Source organism: Sinocyclocheilus anshuiensis, unplaced genomic scaffold (assembly GCF_001515605.1).
Source record: "Sinocyclocheilus anshuiensis isolate Anshui unplaced genomic scaffold, SAMN03320099.WGS_v1.1 scaffold1189, whole genome shotgun sequence".
NCBI classification, from domain to species: Eukaryota; Metazoa; Chordata; class Actinopteri; order Cypriniformes; family Cyprinidae; genus Sinocyclocheilus; species Sinocyclocheilus anshuiensis.
The window spans coordinates 85836-99659 of NW_015552686.1; the positions used below are offsets into that span (position 1 = coordinate 85836).

The 13824-nt window shown below is 35.3% G+C and overlaps 1 long non-coding RNA gene across 1 annotated transcript in view; it reads right to left on the reverse strand.

Annotated features, from left to right (window-relative positions):
* Positions 1-986: 986 nt before the first annotated feature.
* The window catches only part of LOC107667611 (uncharacterized), a 23780-nt gene continuing 10942 nt past the window's right edge, over positions 987-13824 (reverse strand). Inside the window, exon 3 of the long non-coding RNA XR_001631802.1 lies at positions 987-999. This is a non-coding gene — a long non-coding RNA (uncharacterized LOC107667611). The remainder of the gene's footprint in view (positions 1000-13824) is intronic.

Consider the following 13824-nt stretch of genomic DNA (forward strand, 5'->3'; position numbering starts at 1 on the left):
TCTTTGCAATTATTGCATGAACATTCAAAAGAATGACAGTCATAATCAAATAAAAAGTCAAAATTGACAAAATATCAAATTATGAGATGCTAAGCCAGAAATTGACATAAGTCAATTTTTGTCATATTTGACATTTTGTATCATAATTTCGATTTATGTCATAATGTTGACTTTGTCATAATTAGATTTACTAAATAATTATTTTTGACCCAATTATGACATCACAGTCAAAAGTATGACAGTCATGATTTTAAAATAACTTTTTTTATATATATAATTGTAACTTGGTATATACTACATTTGACTTTTGATCTCATAATTCTGTCCTTTTCAAATGTTAATTATGACTTAGTATGTCATAATTTTGACTTTATATATGAATGTAACTTAGTATATAGCCATATGAGTTTATGGGACTAAGTATATTAAAAATTGGAATTTATTTCATTATTATTACTTTTTATCTCCTAATTTTGCCTTTTTATCTCTGTCATAATTTGGACTTTATATAGAACTGCAACTTAATATATTATAAATTTGACTTTATTTCGTAATTATTACTTTTTTCTCCTACTTTACCTTTTATCTCATAATTATGACTTAGTATGTTATAATTTTGACATTTCATCTTATATTTGTAACTGTGTATCTCTCTAAAAGTTATGACTTTTGAATGCACTAAATGCAAAGTGCTTTGGATAACAGCATCTACCAAATGTTAGAAGCTAATTTTTGTCTGTTTATTATGGAATTGTAGAAGCATCGGAGACAAAGCTGAAGCATATTGTAATTCAGGACTCCATGAAGTCTCCTGAGCTATGAAAGAGCGATCTCTACAGTTTTCCTCTGAGTCTCCCTGCCATCCTAGATTAAACGATGCACTGAAATGCAATGACAAACACTGAGAGAACAAAGAAAAGATTTAAATAGATGCTGTACTGTGGATGCAGTCAGTCTAGTGCATGTTTGAATTGAGACGTGAGCTGTCTGCTGTCATGTCTGTCTGGCAGTGGAGTCTAAATCAACAGGTGCGGTGTGAATCGTACCATGTGCCGCAGCCATGAGTGGAGAGGGAACACTATGTATCCCTCATTAGGCGAACTTGCTCTCTGCAGCTCAATGAGTCGGGTTGCCGTGGTGATGAGCGCGTTGTCATGGTTGTTTTTGGTTGAAGTCTATATCCCTGATGATGTGAGAGCACAGGTCATTTTGTTAGACAGCAGAGATGCATGAATCTTCTTTAAATAGAAACAGTGATACAACACATGCTGACTACAGTAAAGAAATACAACATTCACACAGATATCAAACACTGGTTGATGTGTACAGTAGTTTACATGCATGCAAATGTCATTGCCATTTCTGCATTCTGTTTCCTAGACCATCGAAACAAGCATTGACCCTTGGATGGATGCATTTAATTAATATGTAAAATTTTTCTAGATTTTTACAATATTTAATACAGTTACATAATACATTAACACATTTTTTGCTTATACACACACACACACACACACACATACATGTGTATATTTAAGAAATATAGAGAGACGCGCAGAAGCAGCATGCAGGTAAAGCACACAACTGTCATCTCTTTCTCTCGATCGATCGATAATTAATTAAAATAAATGCTATAATTCATTCAAATAAATGTGATCTTACCGCCAGTGCTTTTCCCAGGAACTTGGCAGCATTTGGTGGCATATTGGTTGGCCTGGACAGCTAATGAAATATGCCATGCCAAAGACAAACGTGTCTTCTCATTCAAAACCTTTCAGACGTGTTATCATTACAGGCTGGGGAAGCATTAGCCAGGACAAACTCAATGTCAAGGAGCCGCAGCAGAATAATAGCTTTGTGAAACCAGCCCATCTAAATGCCTCCAGGGCTCCTATCGACTTCTCTGATGATATATGTGCCGGTAATGTGTGAAAAATGACAGCTACTATTGCAGATGTGGCAAGGACGTGGTATGTATCTTGAATAAAAATATGCATCGCATTAACCTTTGATTGAATGTTCTTATTATTGCACAGTTCATCTCTGCCATGCAATAATGGTTGCGTATGTGTGCATGCATGACCAGCCCATACGGTCGATGACTCATCGTGCAGATGAACTACCTGAAACAACAGCGTTGTGGACTTCATCCGCTGCACTGCATAGCTGCTGGGGTTCTGTTAGGCATGCAGAGAAGGGGATTCCGCCTAAGACGGAGCGTGCATGAGCGTTTCTGCGGCTGCGCGGATGTTCCCGAACAGCCGACCATTAATGAGGATGACTCATCCCTAGAAACTCCACTGGATGGGTGCGGAGGTGATTCACCATGTGTCTGTGTGCTATCCAAGGATGCCCTTGAGTCCAAACCCCAGAAAAGTGTCACGCTGTGCATAGTTTGTGTTTCCACTGAGAGTTCGTAACGACAGAGGAGGTTTGAGGTCACAATCTGCTTGGGGTCCTTTTTGCCTTCATGTTTCATTAATTAGTAAGACTCTCTGATTACAGCCTTAGCTTTCATTTACGGCTATTTTGAGAATGACATATAGTTTATGCACCGCCCACCTTACGCCTTCCAACTGTGGAGACTGCAGCTTTGGGCTCGAGAAAAACATAATTTATTCTTTGTTAAATAGGTTTTATGGTGGCTTTTTTTATGCGCTTTTTTTTTCTAGACATACTGAGACATTGATTAAAGTGCTCCATATCCGTTGATATGCAGTGAAATCACAAAGCAAATGCAAACAAATGTTCTCCATTCCTAATATACTGTATACGGTACATCCATGGACATACAGCTATTTAAAAAAAAAAAATGGCATTAAGGCATTTTGCTGCTTCTAGCATTTTACTGTCACTTTGGATAGAAGTCTAGTCTTATGTAAGGTCGCAACTACTAACTGTTTTTTATGTTTGCATTTATCTATCCACATTAGTTTAAAATCAAATGTTTGTAACCTTAACATGTTTGTCTGTCAGATGTTTTAAAGATACAATCTTTGTCATGTATGTCTTTTAGTTTTTTTTTTCTTTTTAAGATTAGCCCTGCCAGGAGTGGGGTTTGAACCCACGAGGACATTTAACCACCTTAACCACTCGGCCACCCTGGTCACATGTTAGTTGTTTATCACTGTGAGTTTTATGCTAGAATTTATCAACATTTGTTATAAGCAAATCAATCTTTGTCATGTATGTCTTTTAGGTCTTTTAAAGATCAGCCCTACCAGGAGTGGGGTTCGGATGTACGAAGACATTTGTCAGTTGAATCTTAAATCCAACGCCTTAACCACTCGGCCATCCTGGGGTGCATTTCCCAAAAGCAACTATGGTCACAAATTCCGTCGTTACCAATAGAGTTCAATGGGACTTACCACCGTAGTTAGCTAAGGACGCTTTTGGGAAACGCCTCCCTGGTCAGTAAGTTCAAGTTGTAATCATATCAAGCCCACCTGTACAAGTCTGATGAGCATTTCAGTGTACCAGAATGCCATTATGACTGTTTAAATGTTTGCTTTTACCTGGAGCGTGGTTCAAACCCACGAGGACATTTGTCAATTAGATCTTAAGTCCAACGCCTTTACCACTCAGCCACCCTGGTCACATGTTAGGTGGCTATTACTATGATTTTCATCTATCCACATTTGTTATAGGCAAATCAATCTTTGTCATGTATTTCTTTTAAGCCTCCTACACTGCACGATTTTAGCAATCCTATAAGATCATTGCAGATCACACTGTGATCACTGTGAAAAGCATAAAAATCACAGTAATAAACAGCTATCATGTGACCAGGGTGGCCGAGTGGGTAAGGCATTGAGCGCAACGTCTTACCTGCTCAGCCATCCTGGTCATGTTAGTAATATGTAATCTATCAAGCCCACCTATACAAGTCTGATGAACATTTCACTGTACAAGTACACCATTATGAAAGTTTTTTTAAATGCTTACTTTTACCAGGAGTGGGGGTCGAACCCAGTCCAATGCCTTAACCGCTCGGCCATCCAGGTGACATGCATTAGTATGGTTTGGCATTTTGTCCTGCACATCTTATCAAATTCAACCATACAATACATGCATCCTCAAGTTGCTCTTTTAGATATCTTAAATATTTGTCCCCTACCACTCCGCCATCCTGGTCACATACTCGCTCAGTTTGTCCTGCATATCCGATCAAACTCAACCATACATGAATGCCAGGGCTGGGCAAAAAAAAAATCAATTTTTTGATTAATCGTTTTTTTAAATGACGTCGATTCGATATCAATTCTCAAAAGCGGCGAATCGATCTTTTCCGGTATTTATTTCCGCAAACATTTAAAACAAGATCTGGGCCTGTATTTATCAAGCTTCTCAAAGTGCCATTTTAGTCTTAAGTGCTGAGAATTCATTAAATTTACTCCTACTTTCAAACTTAAGTGTAAAAGCAAGTTATCAAATTTCTTAAAGCTAAGAATCACCCTTACTCTCCCAGTTATTTAAGACAGCTCGTGAGGTCGCTCAAGTGGTTAGGAGTTGCCAGTAGGGGCTTGTGATGGTGCTGAGGAGACAGAGATGTGCGCAAATCTTTCAGGAGAGGAAGAATGTTCTTGAAATGTTTGACGACGAGCAGTTAATAAAACAGTTACATTTCCTCAGTTATTCAAACAGAAACAAGCAAAGAATATTTACATTACCAAAGAACATCATAACTGACTTCAGTCTAGCACGAGTATTATATGCTCTTTAAATACACTCCCGTTATAATCAGTGAAGCTACCTACACTGTATCATGAATAAATCTCTTACCCCTTATTTACACTGCACACGTTTGCGGTGCATTACGGCTCCGACACGGCCACCGGAGCTGATCACGGCTACTCACCAGCCGCACCACGGCAAGTTTCTGAAGCGGCTCTCCTCGCTGCATCACTAAAGATAGGCGCCTATATTTTTGACTGATAATAATAATAATAATCAGCCACAGGTGATATCTCTGACTATAGTCGATACATACTATCGTCTACCGGCACAACCCTAAATTGAAGGTTGTGATGACGATTCGTTTCCTTACCATAATGTATTCTCTTGAAAATTCTTTATTGTCAAATGTGTGTTGAATGTAAACTCCTATTAGGAATTTAACCATTCAATGTGAATTCATCTGAGAATATTCTTAAATAAGGAAATCTATTCAGTGATTGGTCCATGTGTATTTCGTCATCCAAAATCCTGTTTGTGGCTCAGCAAAGTGTCGTGAGTCAACTCTAAAACTGACACTTAAGATTTAGTCCTATACTTCGCTTAAATTACAACTGAGATGCTTGGTAACTAACTTTTAAGCACAGCTTTGAGGCAATAATTTTTTTACACTTAAGTCAATTCTTAGCAGCGTTCTTGAGAGCAATTCTCAGAGGCTTGATAAATACAGGCCCTGAATAATGTGAATCTTATCATTAGTCTTCTCCACTAAATGTCACCCTCTTATTTACCTTGCGCAATGTTACAACGGAAATCCTGTCATTCATTCAGTGCTTATCATGGCGGAGATACTGTTGACAAGAGCCAAGAACAAAGCAATATGCGTGATTTGCAATGCTCAGGTAAAATTCTATAGTAATAGGCCTACTACAAATGTGTGGAAGCATTTGACATCACGCGTAAAGGCGCCATGATTTCCGCAATGAATGAATGAATGGATGGCGGATGGTGCGACGCATTGTTTTGTTTACTACACACTTACTAAAGCGCGGATGATGCTCGCAGTGTTTTCAGCCTCTGTCGTCTCACTATGATGATATGAATACACGAATATAATCTCCAGCTGCTCTAAGAGTCACTTCATTAGCATTTTACCATTTAATTTGACAAACTACCATCATATCACATACACAGCAGCTGCAAGTTCCTCACGGCAACCCGTCAAAATAAAAGTTTAGCTTAACAGGAAGAAACTGTGTCAGAAATATATTACTATTTAGCAGTCTTAAGACTTAATGTAACAACAATGCTACTACTACTACTAATAATAATAAATATGAATAAATATTTATTTTTAAAGGAATAATCACATTTGTTTTCTTTTTAATTTTAACAGTAAACCTCTGTTGTGCAGCACTTTGTTTGCCAAAAAATAAAAGGGTTTAATTTTCATTTGATTAGGATAAATTAAATTAATGTTTTATGCCTTCATCTGATTACCAGAAAAATTAAGAATAACATTTTATAGGGCCCTATTATTGTTTAAAAAAGGACCTTATACAAAAAAAGAATAGGTTTAAAATACAGGCCTGTGGCTCTTAATTTCTTTTTATTAATTCACCATTTGTAAACTGATGTTTACTGTTCATTTTTTTTTAGAAATATCAATAGCATTTGTATTAAAACTATATTCACTGAATGTAATCAAAAAATCGAGAATCGAACCAAGAATCGAATTGAATCGAGAGCTTGCGAATCAAAATCAAATCGAATCGGGACATCTGAATCGATGCCCAGCCCTAATGAATACATCCTCAAGTTTCTCTTTTAGATGTACATTACAAGCTATTGGAATTGCTATTCATATGAACCATAAAGGCCTGGTGTATCAAATATGATATTCAACAAAAACACATGCACATTTTTATATTTTGTCTAAAGGTTTAATAATCCATTTCATTACAATGAAATTTTTCTGACTGTTATTTCATATGTCAGGCTTTACGGGCTTAAGCACTCTGATGTCCTGGAGCTTGGATCTTGGTCCTAACTGCTCTGCCCCATTCAAATGAGTGGAAAAGCCTTAATTTATATGTGTGGCTGCTTTTATTTCTCTCCACTGGCAGAAAAGTCTCTTTTGGTGGAAGCACTAATTGGCATGTGCGACTGTGGTTTTCCCTTTCCCTTTTTTTATGAATGGGAGTTCTGGATTCCCCTCTTGGGAATTCATAAATCTACTCCCATGTAGATGTATTGATCTCTGTGTGTTCTGTGTCTCTATTCCTCTGTCACTCTCCTCTTGCTCACATCACTGCCTGGCAGCATAAATGATGTCCACGGCCTGCGTCTCTCTCCCGCCGTGTTACCATAGCAACTGGAGCGATAGGGGAACACTGTGTTCCTTCGATCTGCAAGTGGGTCATGGACAAAACGACACGTACCGAACCATATTGAGTGGCTAGTGCTCCACACGGCTTTTCCGGTGACCTATATCACACGTCCAAACAGGAATCCCCATCGGCTGCAATGTCGACTGAGAGGTTTAGCGCTCGGATGCAAGCGCACAGCATGACAGCAATCCTGTTGTGTAAGCACAAATGTCTCTAATTGTTATTTACAGCAATGCAACAAGCAATCTTCAGCCGATATCTCGCTGAAAAGAGGCTATTTGGAGCATGCGAGTCAAGTTTGAACGTGTGGAGATTATTTAAGTGGTGAACCCAAGATGCCTTTAGGGTGCAGCTGGGATAACTAAAAAAATCTAGATAGTCAGATGATACAAAAACACCTCTTTAAAGAAATACGAGAGGTGTATTGCAGGAGCTGCATAACAAACATCTTCAAAATGTTTCCACAGAAACTAATAAAAAACTACATAGAGGGTCAGTAAATGATCACAAAATTACGTTTTTGGGTGCATTATTCTTTAAGAAGTGTCAATGCAAATATGTAGGCCTATTGACTGTAACTCATCAACTAAAATGACAAAAAAAAGCATTTTGTCTTGCAGATGACAGTATGCAGTGGATTTCAGAGGGACACATCCCATAGAGAGCTACTATTTCATTATGATCTCAGTGTGGTCGGACCAGTGCAGACTAAACTACTACATCATACTTGGATGTTGTCTTCATGTTTTACAACTTCAACGAAAACAATTGAAACCATCCCAATTCAAGAAAATGTAAGAGTTATTTTCAAATTAATGGCTATATGCAACATGTGTGGCCTGCTGTCAATTACCGCAGACACTTTTATGTCACTGAGGTTTTTATTTTTTGTGTTAAATATAACAGATTTAAACTTTTTTCTTTTTGTTATATAACATTTTTTCCATGCCTTCGTCGTTTTTGGTTTTATTGAGTTTTATGTAGCTTTTATGGCTTCATTTATCTTAAAATATGAAAATACTCAAATATTATATACATTTTTTGATTATGGTAATCTAAAGAGTGAAATAATTATGAACTTCTAAACTAAATGTCAATATTAAACTGTTTGAAAGTGATTTACATACATTTTCTCACAAAGTATGACTGTTCCCCAAAATTATGTAAAAAAATACAAGATTCAAGATCATTTGTGTATTATTATTTTTAATCATAAAATAAAATAATAATTAAATATTTGTTCAACTATGTCAAGCCAACATACAAGGTTTGTCAAATAAGCTGTTTTTTTTCTAGTTAAAAATAGTTAAATAAAATTATTTGAATTCATTCTATAATTCTACTTCCATTGAATAATTAATTGAATAAAATTATATAAATAATAATCAAATAATCATTGAATTTAAAAAAAGTATATAAATGTGTGTATTTAGGATAGGCTACATAAAATGCTAGCTAAGCATTTTATACAAAAATGTTTAAAATCTAAATGAATAATAATAATAAAAATGAAAATAAAATTTCCACCACCATCATTTTCATCACAGGGTGAATGGTAAGTTCTAGTTGAGGAAACATCTATGAATGAATGGAAAACCTGTTTACACTAAATACTTAACCTAGCTGGTTGGCAGGTCAGAGGTTTCCTAAAGCACTTTTCTAGGCAGATGAACTTCCTGTGGGCGGAGTCCGCTTCACATTAGGCCTACTTCACTGTTAAATCTCCTTTTATGTCCCTTCCTGTTTCCCGTACAGGTAACAAGCAAAAGAAACTTAGCTAAAAGACTGGATTTAACTTTGCATGTAAGTGATTCTATCATCAGTTTCAAGCTAACATGTTTAATGTGGTTTGTTCGTGCTTTTAAAAGTTGCATATTTTAATTATTTATTTCCTGTGCTGCAAACTTTACCATTATAAGTGTTTTACTGTAAACATGTTTCCTGTTTGTTTATGCACTCTGCTGTAATTGATAGCAGAGGGCCATAGATCTTATGCTCAAAATATCTTGCAGTGTTACTTTAAAAATCAGTGAGATTGCTGAAATATGGAGATTGGAGGAGATCTTTTTGGTACATTTATACTCATGTATATTTGGAGAGATCAGACGTGCACATGCTCATGCAGTATTGACATGGTTTCTCCAAATGTCTCCTGCAGTGTCTTTGTTGCTCTAGGCGTTTCATGCTGCGGCCTGGCACTTGTTTCCCCATAATCTGTAGTCAAGGACAAAATGAGAAAGCCATCTCTGTGTCCAGAGGCCAGTGCCATACAGGAAACACATCAGCAGCGTGCCACAGCGGGTTCCTGGCACAGCCATGCCTGTCATCCGCAGCAGTGCTTGAATGAGGCTGGAAGACTGTGACATACAGTCTGAGCATTTTGTAGACTGGGTTTTGCATAATTCAGAATTTAAGAATTGGTTTGCAGTTCATGAGTGTGAATTTAAATCAAACTGGCCACACCTAACAGGAAGTTGAACTTAAATGTGAACTGGAATGACAGCATGAGGAATTTATTGCAATTCAAAGAAATTCAACACAGGTCATGCATTCTGGGAAATTACGTTTTTCCACCACAGTCGACAAAAATATATATAAATATTATATATTTATACTAAGTATAGTGTATACCAAAAAGTAAAAAAGTAGTATTTATAGTAGTAAAATATATAGCCTTGGTCCACAAAAAAGAAATACAATTATATATATATATATATATATCTTGTTCTATTATTATTGTTCTCTGTCTATAAAAATTCAAAATTAAAGCTTTTTAAAACAAGCAATCATGCACAGTTCAAGCCAACATAAAAAGTTTGTTGAGATGTTTTACTAGTTAAAATGTACAGTTATAGAAATTATTTGAATCAATTTTACTGTAAAATTGAAATTTTAGTTCTGCATTTGCTATGTGAATTCAAATGCAAACTCAAATTCCAGAATTGAACTGGAAATTTAAAATGCATTCTCCATTCAGTTCTAAATAGTGCATGAACTTGTATTTAAAGCATTATATCTGGACTTCTGAGTCTCAAAACCCTCTCAAAATGCAGAGAATATTAACAGCAATTGTCAGTGTTTTTGGTGCATTTATCGATACAATTACCGTCCTGGTTTTACAAGGTCAAGACAGCATGAAATTAATATTGACTCTATTTATTTTATTTTTTTTTACAGCTTGTGTTTTAAAGCTTCTCTTTTGTGTACAGATCATAACATCACTGTTTGCCAAAGTCGGTAGATTTTATTAACTTCCTCCAGTCTTTAGAGACGATTTGATGCACAACCTAATTATGGTAAAACAATGGCGTCCTTATAAACAGGTAGGAGTGCCGGCACATCAGGCAACCTAGATAGATATTTAGGGGAGCTTTGTTTCTTGGCTTGCAGCCATATCTTGATGACATTGTAGCTCTGTCCTCCAAACAGTATGATGCAATGAAAGACAATCTTCCACACAGCAGTGAGCAGCCCTGCTTTACCTCGCTACCTCCATTATTCTCAGAGCGTCCTATGCAAGCAAGTCCCTGTGTTGTGCAGTTGTTCTCATAATGCGTAGCACCAGAAGAATGCAATAAAATACAAGCGTGTTCACCTGGTGGAACATGCAGGCTCTGCAGGGCGTATAGCGGCTGCTGACGCTGCCAAGGCTGGCCACAGTAAAGACTGGCATCCATTTACATCATGCTTGAGTGAACGGATACTCAGATTACAGGAAATGCAAACACTGGCCTCCGGGCTGGCGCTTTCAGTCTGCTCGTCTTACATAACCACAAATTGCTGGACATTTACGAGCTGGAGGCTCCATTGTTTCATCTCTATGTTCATATTTTAGGGTTGTAAACAGAAACCGATTGGGGTGAGATTTCGTAACGTCAGGCTTTGTTTTACGGCGCTGGTATTTCCTCGTGAAGGGGAACTTCCTGAAATGTGCATTTTTTTTGTTGCACAGTTGCTCTTAACAGGACAAACCTAAAGCTGTGAACTATATTTTACTTTATTTTTCGATAATTCAATCTAACAACTATATTGTTCATTATCATGACATGAAAAAAAAATGTTTGTCAATGAACAAAGTACTTTTTGCCACAACTTGTTTTATTATACCAAGTGTTTCTTTGCTGTTTTACAATGCATTTTTTGGCACAGTTTTATTGCCGAGATTTACTGCCAAGCTCCTCATTTTAGTGTATGGGTAATTTCACTGATCAAAATAAAATAAAATAAAATAAAATAAAAAACATAACATAACATATAACATAACATACCCATATATCATTTTATGTCTTCTCTTTTTTGTGGTATTTAAAAACTGTTCAGCACTATTTCTTTTTGATTCAGTCATGTAAATAAAATAGTATTTATTAAATTCTTTTTATTAATTTTATTAAAATTCATATTTAATCATATCAATTAAATATTTCATTTATATTATTAGTATAATTGTATACATTTTTTGCTATTTTTATTAATTCAAAATAAAAGTTTTTGTTTACATAATATATGTGTGTGTACTGTGTATATTGATTATGTATATACAAATACACACACATACAATATATATATTAAAAATATTTGCATATATTTACATGTATATATTTATATAATTTATATTATATATAAATATATTTAATATATAAACAGAACATATTTTTCTATATATGCATGTATGTGTATTTATATATACAAAAATATACACAGTACAAACACATAAATTATGTAAAAAAAAAACGTTTATTTTGGATGCGATTAATCGTGATTAATTGTTTGACAGTACTAATATATATATATATATATATATATAATTTCAGTCAATGTTTGCCATGTACATATACATCACCATCTTTCATTATATAATATTAGATGTTTCAGCAAGGAGCAATTTTTAAAATATTATTTTTTATTTATTTTTTGCAGGCTCTTAAAAGCATGAGATTGACTTTTATTTTTCCCTGTTCATTTGTTTCTCCTGTCTTTGACATCATATCTCAGTTAGTCACTAGTGAAGAATTGGGTCCTGTATGTGTGGTTGTGCTGCCCTCAGTCAATCAGCATTGCATTGACGTCATCTTGCGAATCTCTATGCATGCACACATTTCTCTTTGCATTTCTCTATTCCCATGAGCAATGATAGCAGATTTTAAAATGCTTACTTCCAGGGGTCCTGCGCTTCCCGAGAGTATGCTAATCAACTGAACGGATTCGTCATTTTATACACTGCATTTAAAAAATGCGATTAAGATCCTTATTATTTCTGTGGCAGGTAAGTAATGATAAATATTGATATAAGCTAAATTACATAATCTCATGTTAAAAAAGCTATTCAATGTCATTGGCTACAGCCTTAGTCCGAGATGCCTGCATTAGTCACTTGCAAACAAGGATTAGGATAATCTCATCATCCACCTAATTTCATATTCGTTTATATTTCTGTATGCAACAGATGTGCCACTTATACAGTCGAACATCCCTCAACGTTGGTGAACTTCACTAATGCCTTCAAACTGCTTATGAATGCTTAGCCAAGCAAATGGAATTGCAGATGTACTGAAGTCAATTAGGCATCAATAACCCCAGCTGAGACTGTTTACCTCGTCTGTGTTGCTGTGGAGAGAGCATTTTCTAGTCCGTTTGAAGTCTGCTCTCGACCACATCTGCAGCATACTGGCTGAGTCATACTGATACCTGTAGTTGTGTCAACAGCTCTGAAACCTACAGATTTCACGATTTCCTTTACATTTCTGAGTAAGTCAGCTCAGTCATTTCAATCGTACAGGTAGGTGCAAATACAATGCGCTAAGATGGCCATCTTTGTGTGTTTATGTGTGTGAGCATGAGAACAGGCACCCAGATGGCTCTTGCATTGCTCATGAGACTTAATTGAGTTCTCATGTTATGCTGCACTTAAGTGTGTTTCGATGTTTCTCTTAAGATCATTAGAAGAATTCATTAGTAACACTCAGGTCATGGCTTTGTTTCTCATAGAATGTATGAATTGTGATAACTATGAATCTAAACAGTATGTTAAAAAGTTTAAGGTCGGTAAGACTTAGAGATTTAGTCTATTATATGCTTACAAGCGCTTAATTTATTTGATCAAAAATATAGTAAAATTAGTAATATTATCACAAATTAAAATAACTGTTTTCCATTTAAATATGTTTTAAAATGTAATTTATTCCCGTGATGCAATGCTGAATTTTCAACATCATTACTCCAGTCTTCAGTGTCAAATGATCCTTCAGAAATCATTCTAATACGCTGATTTGCTGATTAAGAAACATTTATGATTATTATTAGTGCTTAAAACAGTTGTGCTGCTTCATATTGTTGTGAAAACATGATTTTGATTGTTTTGTAATTTTGCTTTAATTGTTATAATTTTCATTATAAATGTCTTTACTGTCACTTTTGATAAATCTAACGTATCCTAGCTGAATAAAAGGATGAATAATTATGGAATAATTTTTGTGCCTTTATTATTCAATCAAACATTCTATGTTTGAGAGTAAAACTAATTATTTTGTAATTAAAAAATAAAAGATTGCAAAAAAAAAAGTCTTCGAGGCTCAAAAATATAGAAACAAAAATGATTCCATAAATAATAAGGATGCATTTTTTTCAGGAAAAAAAAATCCTTTAACAGAAATGTACAATGAATTGGAAATAATCCTTAAAATGCATTTGGCCAAATTCATAATGTAAATATAGAACAAATCAGACAGTTGTTGATACAGAGTAAGATTATGGAGATATACTA